Below are 14,142 nucleotides of genomic sequence, written 5' to 3' on the forward strand. Positions count from 1 at the left end.
ATAATGTGTCTCTTTTCTTTTTCATATATATTTTTTTCTTTCTTTCTTTTCATTTCCATCACAGCCTTAAAGAGTTCAACCCCCAGAACAATCTGAAGGTGAGTAAATGATGGCAAAATATTTGGGTAACTTAACAAATGCATTTTATTCCTCTTGCACATATGTGCCATATAATTAGTCACTTATTTTTAAACTTTCTGAGATTTATACAGCTTTTGTAGGAATATGATGTAGGTAGAATATCTATATTTTAGTAATAATGGCCATCATATATACAGGTGCATCTCAATAAATTAGAATGTCTTGGACAAGTTCATTTATTTCAGTAATTCAACTCAAATTGTGAAACTTGTGTATTAAATAAATTCAATGCACACAGACTGAAGTAGTTTTAAGACTTTGGTTCTTATAATTGCAATGCACCACTTCACTCTCAACAAATTAGAATAGTTCATGAGACCAATAATAATAATAATAATAATAATAAAGAAACATTTTTTTGTGTGAATTGTTGGCCTTCTGGAAAGTATGTTAATTTACTGTACATGTACTTAATACTTGGTAGGGGCTGCGTCAGTTCGTGGACGTGATCATTTGGTGGCACTGCTGAGGTGGTTTGGAAGCCCAGTTTTCTTTGACAGTAGCCTTCAGCTCATCTGCATTTTTTGGTCTCTTGTTTCTCATTTTCCTCTTGACAATACCCCATAGATTGCTTTTGGCAGTGTGGGCAGGTGCCAAATCCTGCTGGAAAATGAAATCAGCATCTTTAAAAGCTGGTCAAACGGGTGCAGGGACTTTGGTTTTCAAAAAACACAATGGACCAACACAAGCAGATGACATTGCACCCCAAATCATCACAAACTGTGGAAACTTAACACTGCACTTCAAGCAACTTGGGCTATGAGCTTCTTCAGCCTTCCTCCAGACTTTAGCATCTTGGTTTCCAAATGAAATACAAAACTTGCTCTAGTCTGAAAACAGGACTTTGGACCACTGCAACAGTCCAGTTCTTCTTCTCCTCAGCCCAGGTAAGACGCCTCTGACATTGTCTGTGGTTCAGCAAATTCCTTGACATGTCTGTGTGTGGTGGGTCCTTATGCCTTGACCCAGCCTCTGTCCATTGCTTGTGAAGTTCATTCAAATTATTGAATCAATTTAGCTTGACAATCCTCATAAGGCTGCAGTTCTCTCAGTTGGTTGTGCATCTTTTTCTTCCACACTTTTTCCTTTCACTCAACTTTCTGTTAACATGCTTGGGTACAGCACTCTGTGAACAGCCAGCTTCTTTGTCAATTAATATTTTTTGGCTTACCCTCCTTGTGAAGGGTGTCAATGATTGTCTTCTGGACAACTGTCAGATCAACAGTCTTCCCCATGATTGTGTAGCCTAGTGAACCAAACTGAGAGACCATTTTGAAGGCTCAGGAAACCTTTGCAGGTGTTTTTAGTTGATTAGCTGTTTGGCATGTCACCATGTTCTAATTTGTTGAGATGGGTGGGTTTTTGTTAAATGTTAGCCAAAATCATCACAATTTAAATAACTTAAACTACTTCTGTCTGTGTGCTTTGAATTTATTTAATACACGAGTTTCACTCTTTCACAAAGAGTTGAATTACTTAAAATAAATTAACTCTTCCACTACATTCTAATTTATTGAGATGCACCTGTAGGTGTGTATGTGTAGTAAATATTTTCTTTCAAAAATAAAACTCCTTTTCTTGACAGAGAACCAATCAATTTTCTATTCCAAGTTTTGCTCTAATTTGCTGTATTTGTGTAGATTTACATACCTTTAATGTATGAATTAAAGGGGTCATATGACGCTGCTAAAGGGAACATCATTTTGTGTATTTGGTGTAATGCAATGTGTATATGCAGTTTTGGTTTTAAAAAGCACATTATTTTCCACATACTGTACATTATTGTTGCTCCTCTATGCCCCGCCTTTCATTTGGACATGTTGAGGCGTTTAGGTGGGTGTGGATGAGTCAAATTTTATGAAGAATATTTTTGGGGTTTTAGACTTTAGTCTTTGCAACTTTAGGGATCTTATCTTCTGTATGCACAATCAGCTTGTAACACCCAAAAGAGAAAGGAAAACTTGAAATTCCATCATATAACCCCTTTAATCTAACTGATATCTATACAACGTGATTATGTGATTGCTCAGAAAAAAAAAAATCCTTGCCAGTTTTGGGACATATATTTAGCTATAATACTTTACTTGAAAATATATAACTAAAAAAATAACATATAGCTTATACCTGCTTGTGATAATTACAGTGCTGGTAAATAGCCATCTGTAAAGATGCTGAGTGTGGCCCCAGTGATCACAACAACATGCACTGATTTTTTTTTTTTTTTTTTTTTTTACATCAAAAGAAAAAAAAGTGTTTCCCACAGCAGGATAACATCCTTTCCACAAGGTAAGCCATTTTCTGATATAATTCCTGCTTTCACATTTCCATTTTTCTTCTGTTTGATATGTTTATTTGTAGAAGAAGAAAAAAGAAGAAGAAGCTGCAGATGTAGAAGTGGAAAAGGGATCTTATCAAAGGACTCGGCTCCTCAAGAACAGTGCCATGGTAAGAGGGGGGATTATGGATTCAATTCTCGTTGCATTGTCTTCAGAGAGTCTGAGGTCTTGTGCTTTATGGAAGGCCTTGTACTGAGAGTCATCACATCAACTGCAACCATGATATCTGCAGCCAGAGAGAGGAGAATAGAAAGGAGGTAGGAGAGAGGAAGAGACATAGATGAGTAATTGGTAGGTTAGTCACACATGAGACATTCTGAATTGAGTTTGCCAGTGATGTAAAATGAGTCATGGCTGTTAAGGTTTTTGTATGTCCTGAAGAAAACAAAAAGTAGGGTGACCACCCTGTGACTGTGAGTGGGTCATCATCCACACCAAGATTAGGAGTGACAACGGTCGCCGCTTGGGGTAACACCATTTTCAGATTCAATTAAATCCACACCACTGGAGAACACTCATCATCATTGTGATTAATGTCCACTACCTAAAATCCTTCACAAACACCTCTCAAAGAATAACCAATTTTGATGAATGCCAAAAGCAATTTACACATGCATTCTAAAATTATTTTCAACATTAGATCCTACAAAACATCTTTGCATCCATCAATTCAAATTGGTACAATGTATATATATATATATATATATATATATATATATATATATATATATATTTTTTTTTTTGGTATTTCTAATCTAATTGTATCTCCCCATTAATAATTGGTATTTCCATATTGATTTATGGTTGAGCAGTAAGACTGGCAATGCTGTAGTTGGCACTTAGAGACATTAGGTAAACATTGATGATGTTCATGATTCATGCTTACCCAAACTTTTCTGCGTGTGGGTGGGCCATTAGGAATAAACTTGTAACTGCTACTTTAATAATACAACATTTCAGTGTACAAAAATTCCCATACAAATCAATCAAGTCATGGCAACTTTGATTCACTGTGAGTTCACATAAGGTGAAAGTGCAGTATAGTATAGGCTATTCCACATGTATGTTTTAGCCTGTAGTTAATTTAATTTGCTAACATTTGACATCCCAGATGAAAAACAAATTTGCTCAGTGGTTGCTCTTCCAAACCCACATAGCAAATGTCTTCTGGCCCGGATGCGGGCCAAACAATCACTTTTCCTTCGGCCCAAGTGCCGCAAAGAATGACGTCCCTGAAGTGGCACAGAACTGGATTAAAGACAAGGGCCACACATGGGCCATAACCGGACTAAATCTCAGCCAAATAATCACCCTTAAATGGCCTTGAACTGGGCCAAAACAAGTTTTATTATTGGTGTCAATTCTCAGCCCTAAGTAAACCAGAATCCCCAAATCCGAGCCACATCTGAGACTTTTATAGCCCAAACCCAACCCAGACAGCAAGCAGTTTCGGCCTAGATCAAGCCAACATTATACCTGCATGTATTTCACGCGAGCCAGATGTGGGCCGGATCTGGGCCAACACTATGTTGTTGTCTGGGAGTACAGAATCTTAATATTTCATATTATTGCATCGTGTATTACTAAAATCGCCATTTTTAATTTTGTGACATGCTGACATCCCAGACAGCAACATAGTGTTCCCCTAAATCCGGCTCACATCTGGCCAACAAGAAATCAATGCGGGCCAGATGTGGGCCTGTTCTGGGCCGGAGCTGCTTGCTGTCTGGGAATGTACACACAAACTATGCCAATTAAGTACATTAAACTGAATAGAAAATCTTAAAACCCACAAATCATGTAACTTTGCAATAAAAAAGGTATTGCATTGATTTTTCTATTTATTTTTATAAAGAACAAAATAACCAATAAAGAGTGTATGTATAAGTCTATAAGAGAAACGTAACAGATAGACACATGCAACTTAATCATAAGAACTTATTGCAAATATGTCAAAGAGCAGTACCACAGTAGTCCAAATGATGATACATTGCAGGTACAGTCCTCTCTTGCAGAACATAATAGTAGTGCGAGAAGCAGGACATAATTTAAGTTGTTAAATGCTGAAAATACTATCCCGATCCACTCCGTCAAGGCACTTGTTTCTCATTCAAAACATGCATCACTGGAAACACAGCATGTCACAATCTATGACAAAACTGGCGAGAGCCAATGAGTGTTTGATATCACTGCCATAAAACTTGTTGTAAAACTTCTTAAAGGAATTTTTTTTTTATTGTTACTATAGCTACAGAGGAAGAAGATACATACCACCGATCTATACGGTTTGAATTTGGATCTGTTCCTCACACCAAGCATCACATGGATACAAAGGATTAAAATAAAAAGTAAAATACTTTCATGATCATTTTATTTAATGCTTGTGCATGACAACATACTAATAAAAATGATGTGCCCACATTCTCTATTATAGATCAGTGTGTGTCCCATAGTAAAACAAATAAATATAATGTTTAGTTCTGTTATGACTTGCCCCTTTAAAGACTACATTTTAACATACTACACTTCTTTAAAATGTCTGTGATCATTTAACCATTATCATGCAATTTTGTATTTATCTTGTTTATCATCGGTCACATAAAATGCTGGCAGATCATAGCCTGATTTGGGCCACATATCACCTAACAGATGTTGGCCAGACTCCTCCCACCAACAATCGGCCCTCATGTTGTTTGCCGGATCCCCGCTATGCCATCATTGCCACACATGGCCCAGCTCTGGCTGAAAGGGTACATGCCATTGCCGACAGGAGGCCAGCAGTGCCAGCTTGAGACCACATTTGGGCCAAGTCCATTTGCAATGTGGGAAGCTCAGGATACTTAGATGGGATTCTCTTTTTTCTCTCATTTTCATCAATACTGACTAAGATGTTTCTCCAAATCTCCTTAGGAGAAATAATAGTAGACACAAATGAGACATGAAAAATATTAGAGAAAAAAATAAACAAACAAACAATAAAACAATTCAAATTCAAATTCAAAAGGGATTGTGGTGGAGGAAACATAGAATATATATTCATTGTTTTATACTGCAATCTCTATCAAGACTTCATTGTAGGAACATTTTATTGCTCATAGTTTGCTATTTCCAAACTCAGGAAACTTATTATTGTGATTTTCATATATTTATCATTTTAAAATTTTAACAGTGTCTCAGTTGTTTCTCCTAAAATTCCTTTGGAAAAATAAAATTACACACAACTGAGATATGAGAAAGTTCTGAGAGAAAGGAGTTCAAAATGAAAATGGACTGTGAAAACGTGATTTCGCTTTATTGTGTTGTTGTAATCTCTTTTAAGACTCTTTAAATGTATATATATATATATATTTTTTTTTTTTCTTGATTGCATTAGCCTGCAATGGTTAGGAAAGTAGGAGTAGAGACGGGAAACGATTGGACAGGTGAGAAGGGAGCAGGAGCAGGAAATCATCATAATCATCACACACTGTGCTCATTTTTTTTCTCTCCTAAACTATAGACTCTGGTGGTCCATATTTGTCTCCTCCAATTTTTCAAACAAGATCTCAACATTATCACATGCTGTGCTCAGATTTTTTTCTCCTTAGAGACTGTGAATCGCTCACATTTGTATCCTCAAAAGTTTTAAAGATATCTCAATAACATCACACATTGTGCTCAGGTTTGTCTTAAGCTAAATACTCTGGGGGTCTCATATATGTCTTCTTTAAAGCTTTATAAAATATCGCAACAACTTTACAAAATGTGTCAAGTACTTGAAAGGCTATAAATAAAGGGCAAAAACATAACTTCAGATTTTAAGTCTACATTAAGAGATAAATCATGCAGAAATAAGGATAATGTTACTTTTTATAGGTTTACAGAAAAAAAGTAACCATGAAGCATTCTTTACCGAAAGGCACATACATGGCTTATGATTCTGTCTTGAATATCAGTTTACCGTTTTTTTTTTTTTTTTTTTTTTTTTTGTTATTATTATTATTAATCCATATTACATGGTATAAATGTTTGAGCTCATATTGAGACATTTGCAGACTTTATAATGTTGTTGAGAGACACATTAGACAAATGTGAGAGTGCCTGGGTCCTTAGTGTAGGATTAACATCTGAGCACAGTGTGTGTTGTTGTTGAGATCTCTTTTAAAGTTTTAAAAGAGGCAAATGTGACAGATCCATAGTCTCTGTATAATGACAAAAATCTAAGCAGAATGTGTGATATTGTTGATATCTTTTATAAAGCTTTAAAGGAGACAAATGTAAGCAATTCAGTGTCCCTAGCTAAGAAGAAAAATCTAAGCACAGCCAATGATGATGATGAGGTCTCTTCTAAATCTTTAAGGGAGATAAATGTGAGATTAGAGTATTTGTCTCAGGAGACAAGTTTGAGAAGCAGGAGACTCGAGCAAAAATCTCCATTCAATCTTAAAGTAACCCAATTTCTGTCTAGGATAAATTTTTTATGTTACAGAGATCTCACTTATAATTTTTCTTTCCTCTGGGATTTAATAGGGTCTATTGCACCAATTTAGTTCCAGAACTAACTGCACAGTACTAAAGTACTGGGACAATTTTGCAATAACTATTTCCCAGTATAATTTAGGGTTGCATTTGCACCGACAGTGTACTAGCAAATAACGTAAGCCAGTCAACAGTGATGTCATTTGTGCGTGCCGTTCAACAATGTTAACAAAGGAGAGTAATGTTAAAAACAGGAGGATGGAGGATGTTGGGATTTGTCGCTGTGTTTTTGGACATGGAATGACAATGTATATGTCTGCTGCCTATGTTGTACATACAACAACTGATTTTAGATGCTCTTCATTGGTGGCAACTTTGTTAACAGAAACTTAACACTTAACACACACAGATATATTAAATACTTTTTTCCCACTTCTTCTTAAAATGTGAAGTGGTGTCTGTCTCACACCACAACTCAAAGGTGCATTAGGTGGTTGTCACACTGTTGTTTAAGAGTTCAGAATGGTTCTCAGCACCTTGATATGGTTGATAATACTCAATTACAAAAATAAACCCACAACCATGTATCTAGAAATGATATTCTATTATCTAAATGTGTCAGAACATTTTTTATTTTTATTTTAGCGTATTTCATCATCTGCCATGCAAAATAAATAAATAAATAAAACAAAAATAAATAAATAATAATAAATCACTAATCTTATAAATAATAGCACAACTCTCCACAACAAGTCAGATGATTTGACAAGTAATATATATATATATTTTTTTTTTTTCATTTTCTTTTTATTCACTTTTGATTGACTGGTTGATTGATTTCCAAGTTTCCCCACATGATATTAGGGGATTTTATGTAGTTAGTATGTAGGCCACTCTTTAGGACTTGACACAAAAAGTTTCAAATGATTTTCAATTGCTTTTATGAACCTCAGAAGGTTACTGTATGTCTGCACTTCTCTAACCCAGAACAGATGCACTGTTATATCGACAGATATGTCAAAGGTAACCAATATCAACCATGTTATCCACAGGGATTTGGTGAAAGTGTTTAAATGTATCTCTTCAAATTTAGTAACAAGCTGAGGTTAGGGGACTTACTTTATCCCTAAATGCTTTTGCAATCATAGATATCTCAGAGTAACCCCAGATCTGAAATTGAATATGAGACATTCAGTATAGTTTCCATGTCCAGAATGTATTAATCTACAGAAGTATCTATATTACACTGACTTCTGTTAGTGCCCCCAGTGACTACAAATTCAAGCTTTTCAATGTGACCCATGGACAGGATATTACCATTAAAGTGGGAAATTTGTTTTTATCACAAGCAGTGAAGACTGCAGTGTAATGGAGGAGACGGCTTTCTGAGAAGCTTCTAACCAAGGTGCTAGCATCTGAGCTTGCTCTCTCATCAATAATTGACAACATCAAACCAATCAGAACAATTTGCTCCCCACAAAGCGAAGTGGTAGAGCAGGCTGGAGGTGCTTAATCATTAATGAGGCAATTATCTGAAACTGTTACACCTGGCCTGAGTCGTTTGCGGAGTGGCCGCTTGTCTGACGCTACACCAGAGGACTCTGGGATATCAACTGACAGGAGTCCTAGCAGGGTCATCTATTGACAAGAAGAGTGGCGCCTGATACCTCTGCAAAACATTTATCTTAACTCACTTCTATGCTTTTCTATAGATTTGAGAAGAGAGAAAATATTGCAGAGGAGATGGGGCACCTTGGTAGTGCCTTAAAATGATTCCAATTGAGGGACCATTTTTGTGGACAGACAAACCATTGATCGCAGGCGGATGTAACTGCACTCAAACATGTTAAAAAAAGGCCTTAAAACAACAAAGCAATCCTTTGATGCTCTGAGGTTTCAGAGGGAGATGCAAGTTCTGAGATGTCCTCTTGGAGAGGCTCATTGACTGTCCATATTGAAATATTTGATGGTTAATCAATTCTGCTTCCCTGTCAGCTTTTTTTTTAAAGTTCTTAAGAACCTTTTGAAAAACTAATCTTAAAGGGATAGTTCACCCCAAAATGAAAATTTGATGTTTACCTGCTTACCCCCAGGGCATTCAAGATGTAGGTGACTTTGTTTCTTCAGTAGAAAACAAACTGAGATATTTAACTCAAACCGTTGCAATCTGTTGGCATATAATGCAAGTGTATTGGAATCATTGCTAAAACATGTGATCCTAAGTATCCAGGAGTGCTCTTCACATGTGGCCAGTCACAAGATTGTCTGCTGTAAATAGAATTATTGGAATAATAAGAATAAATTCATATTTAATTTAATAATATGCAAATAATATCATGTTTATTATTTGATTATTTAAATTGCCTCAGAATCTCAGAATCACTGAGTTGGAAAAAGGATCACCCCACCCCCCACCTCCTAAAATGACTTGCAATCTCAATCAGGTGTAGCTAATGATCTTTTCTAAAACACACAAAGCCATTTGACTTATAACTGTAATCATCTGTGGTCATTTTGATTAGCTCAGCATGAAAATAGCTTTCCTGGAGCATTTCAGTCCTGGCTAGTGCAACTGAAGCAACCAATCAACTATGGGTGGCAGGGCATTGTCAAAGATCTCCAGGATAAAGTTGTGGACAGGCACAAGTCAGGAGATGGATACAAAACAATTTCCAGCAATACATAAGCATACAAATTACAGCAAAGTGTAACCGTTACCTTCAGTAGGTAGGTAAAAGATTGTCATGCATGTGGTGGGAGACAAACACCGACATTTTGGATTTGGACAGCAATACAATCACAGACTAATGCAATAAATGTTGCAAATCGCTTAAATCATCATGATAAATAATTACCATCCGAACTGGGCTGAATTATTTATTTTAATGTTTCTATGTGGAGTGATATCCACATTTTATGAGGTTAAGTCTGATAAAGGTTAGCATTGGACGCATTACTGTCCAGAGAGAAAAAAAAAAAAAAAAAAAATTAAAACCAATTAATGGTCCCTAACATTAACTGTTGGTAATTTACTCTCTGCCAAATGCATACATAAAAAAAAAGGTCTAATCATTTCATGCAAAAATAGCCGTTTTAGAATGAATAGCGTCTTTAGATCTAAATCAACTTTTTACTATTTATTATTAGACTTTTCATAACTTTGCTTCTTTTATTGCCTTTCTTGATTTACATGAATTTCAAAAGAATCTGCAATTATATTAAAATTGACTTTTTTCCCCCCATTTTTTCCTTCAAAATGTGATATTGGCAGTTGTGATGACATTGTGGACAGAAACAGAATGTTTAATGATCACTGGCTGCTCAGGTTTATGGCTCTCTTTGATGTGGATAGAATATAAATATGTTCTCCATAGAAAAGTGGCATCCCACTTTAGTCAGTGCTAAAATTAGTACCTATGTAATTTTGAATAGGTATTTATTACATTATACAACAAAAGCAAGAAAAATGTAGGCTGTGAAACATCAATATGTTTACTAACATATTAGTAAACAACTAATATGTTATTAGTTATAGACTTTCATTTCCAGTGTAAATTTTATGAGAGCCCTATTTTTATAGACTTTTTCAAGGGTCGTCTGACTGTTTTGGGCTGTGTGGCCACCTAGAGTATATTGTGTATACTGTAGGACCGCCCAGGAACTGCAGTCACACTAACATACTGTAGGTTCAGATCCAGATCATTCTTACTGGTGCATTTGTATCCATGGTTTTGTATCTATCCGCAAACATAATCATATTTTAAAGTTGATTTACAAAAAGTTTTAGGGAAAAAATAAGTAATTGGTCACTGTTGAAAGGGGTAGTCCCTGCATCACCATGAACGGATGCACCACACCTCCAATGCAAATAGACAGTTGCGGGCACTCTGGTAGAACACATGACCGAAAAAAGAAAGAAAGAAAAAAAAAAAAAAAAAACTTTGCTGCTTTCTCTTGGTGTAGCTTTAACTCTGCTCTGTTTGAGACTTTCTTCTAATTCCTTTGTTTCAATGAACTTAAACATACCAGCTGCCCTTGTGCATGAAGAGAAAAATAATGCAACATTCTGTGTTTGTGTGTGCGTTAATGTGCAGTGCCCAAAATGTATTTGGACATGTGTATTGTAGTCGTACTGCAGTATGGAGACATTATGGCAAGTTTCAAGAAAAGCTGTTTGGGAAAGGAGGAACCCTGCAATATTTTCTTCCTGCTTTTGTGGTTTTTAAAAGTGAGGCTCTTGAGACATCTACTTCTGTTCCTTATCCACACAGCCTGTGACTGCTGCTTTTAGAGACAGATTGCTCAATCAAATCCTGATATTAATAGAATTCCCCATGTTAAGTGCTGGTTTGCCTTTGCAGTCCATCCATACAATGACTGTATATAATATTTTGTTGAACATTGTTGAATTATGTATAGTCATTCATTTGTGAAAATAAATCAGCTTGATCACATTTTAAGGATGAGTTCAAACGTTTCTTGGTCACACTTTATATATTTCATAATGAAACTAAGTTAACTTCAATTTCCCATGGTAGATTCTAGTAAATGTGTCAGTGGACATATGAGTCACATTCGATTCAGCTGCAATCCGACTGTCTGTATCTTTATGTGAAATGCAATTCTCATCAAGGAAACACTCATGTCACGTTAATGTAGTTTCATAACCTTATGTATAAATGTATGAACTACACTGAATTTTAGCTGAGTACGCTGTAAAAATGTGCCATTGTTACTTTTATGAGCTACCCCAAAATATATTGGTGATGTGCAAGCTAATAATGAATTTAACTGTTTTGTTTTTTTATAAAGGTTTTTTTTTTTTTTTTTTTTTTTTCAGAAGTCAGTGGCTATGACTATGCTCTTTTAGAAAATATCTTAATTGTTTATAATTTATTTGTAGTTATTAACAATAGTTATTTTTATTAATAATGAAAATATTTTATAATAGGTTTATCTTAGTATAGTTTGCCTTGGCACTTTAAGTTTGTTTTTAGTGTCTTTTTTTATCTGACATATGGAATATGCCACAGATATTCTACAAACTAAAATCTGTTAACCTTTCAAAATCAATTAGGACTTAATTAATTAAGAATTAGGTATCACAGATCCAAAGATAAAAAGAAAATGCAGGGATTTCAGCGGCTAAACTAGTAGAACATGGCACTAAATACAACCGAGGCCATAGGTTTTATTTCCATATACCAAATGAGTAAAATAGATGTAAATTTGCAATAATAAAGAATAGTGCACTCTTACTCAGGTGAATCTGTTCACCATGCTTGAAACATACACCACCAAAGCAACAGCAGGAAAAAAAGAGACCAAAAATACACAGCAAGGACTTTATGAAGACAAAAAAGACAGCTCGACAGATAAAGAAGCAAAAGACAAAAAAGTGTGTGTGTTAGGGTAACCCTTGAAGAGGAGACAGCAGTGTGTGGCTGTAATGAAACATTTATAATATGTCTCGCTCTGCTCTGCTGAGCTCACTGATCACTGACTGTAACTGCACTGGCAGGGCGAGAGGCAAGGGCAGTGTGAACATGTCTGTTAGCGTTCATTGGAGGAAAGAGACAGCGTGAGTCTCTCAGAAACAACCTATGTCAAGAAACACTGTCTGACATGCAATCCTGACCTCAGTGGTCAAAAAGCGAAACCCAGAAAAGGTCTACTGACAGTAAGAGTTAGAGTAAAAACATCCAGTAAATGACAATCAAACAAAATGAGACACATTCTGTCTTAGTAGGAGAATTTCTAAATGTAGGTCACAATGTTGTTATAATTATTGTTTTTATCATTATTACTGGTACATTCTAAAATAAATGTTTTAATGTACATCACATTTTACACAGAAGGTTTTAAAACACTTTATACAACGGTTCTTTCTGGTTTTTGAATCTGATTGGCTGAGAGCATTTTCCAGGCCTTTGATATTCTAGCGACGACAGAACTCCGTTTCACTTTTTGTATCACTCTGCTTGCAGTTTTTCTCAAAGCGAGTGTCATGGCAGACATCTCAATTGTATACATATCTATGTGTGTTTCCATTTATGCAAGTGTGTATTCTTTATGTGTGTGTGTCAGCCAATCAGTTTCAAGCATTGTATAAAGTTAGACTGAAAAAAAGAGAAGAAATTACATAATATATATTTAATTCAAAAATAAATCACAATATATATATTATATATATTTCATTTTGTTATCACCCAGCCCACCATAACAGTAAAATATGATTCACAGTTATGCTTTAGGGGTTACTAAAAAAGAAATAATAATAATAATATATATATATATAAAAAAATAGTGTTTGTTTTTGTTTAAGTGTTATGTTAACAAATGTAGGAGGTGGTGTTTCATGTGGTTAGATGGGGTTAAATCTTGAGTTCTATTTCGTTATTTATGCACTAGGGGCTTTTTTCTGGATCTTTAGAAACTGAAAGGCTTTTTACTAATCAGTGCTTCAGCATTTCTCCTAATTACCTGCTCCACAATCAACTCAGGAACAGTTTACCTGTGTAATTACATGGTATTATACCGCAGCACTAATCACACTGGTAAGAGTGTTGAGTGAACAACAATCTGAATTCTAGTCAAAAGGATACACACATGCAGAAGCATGACTATTCTGTGCTCTCTCTTGCTGACTGCAGCCATCTGGACTCAATAACGTTTTTCTTTCTAAATTAACAGCTGTCAGAATGGAAAAAAAAAGTAGAAAAGAAAAACTGGGCTTTCACTTTTCATGTTAAGATGAATTTAGATCTGTCATAGTGACATTTGCTAATACACACTTCCCTATTACTACTTAGTACAGTCAGGGTTAATCAATCAATCAGTCAATACAATAAAATGTTGTGGCAAGCCCCCCATCACCACATTTTCTTCTGATTTGTATTGTGAAATTAGACAAAGTGGGCAGACAATTGTGACAAAAGTTAGAGTTTTTGATAATATATATATATATATATATATATATATATATATATATATATATATATATATATATATTATTATTATTATTATTTTAATCAACTCCAGCACTTTCCTGTAAAAAAGCTTTTCCTTATACTCGTTTTCTGTTGTCTGCAGAGTTGTTTCTCTCAGTCAGTCTGTCCGTGGACTGTTTTGCTGTGGACGGTTAACATCAGTCAAACAGTGAACACCAGTGAAATAAGTGGAGAGAGTTGTGCTAACAGCCATCTGT

At 35.3% G+C, this 14,142-nt stretch overlaps 1 protein-coding gene across 1 annotated transcript in view; it reads right to left on the minus strand.

Annotated features, from left to right (window-relative positions):
- Nucleotides 1-1,678: 1,678 nt before the first annotated feature.
- The window catches only part of mafa (MAF bZIP transcription factor a), a 111,956-nt gene continuing 99,492 nt past the window's right edge, over nucleotides 1,679-14,142 (minus strand). The window contains exon 3 of the mRNA XM_026231248.1: nucleotides 1,679-2,703. The gene's annotated coding sequence lies outside the window, so the exon portion shown is untranslated. The remainder of the gene's footprint in view (nucleotides 2,704-14,142) is intronic.

The sequence above is a fragment of the Carassius auratus genome, chromosome 43 (assembly GCF_003368295.1).
Source record: "Carassius auratus strain Wakin chromosome 43, ASM336829v1, whole genome shotgun sequence".
NCBI classification, from domain to species: Eukaryota; Metazoa; Chordata; class Actinopteri; order Cypriniformes; family Cyprinidae; genus Carassius; species Carassius auratus.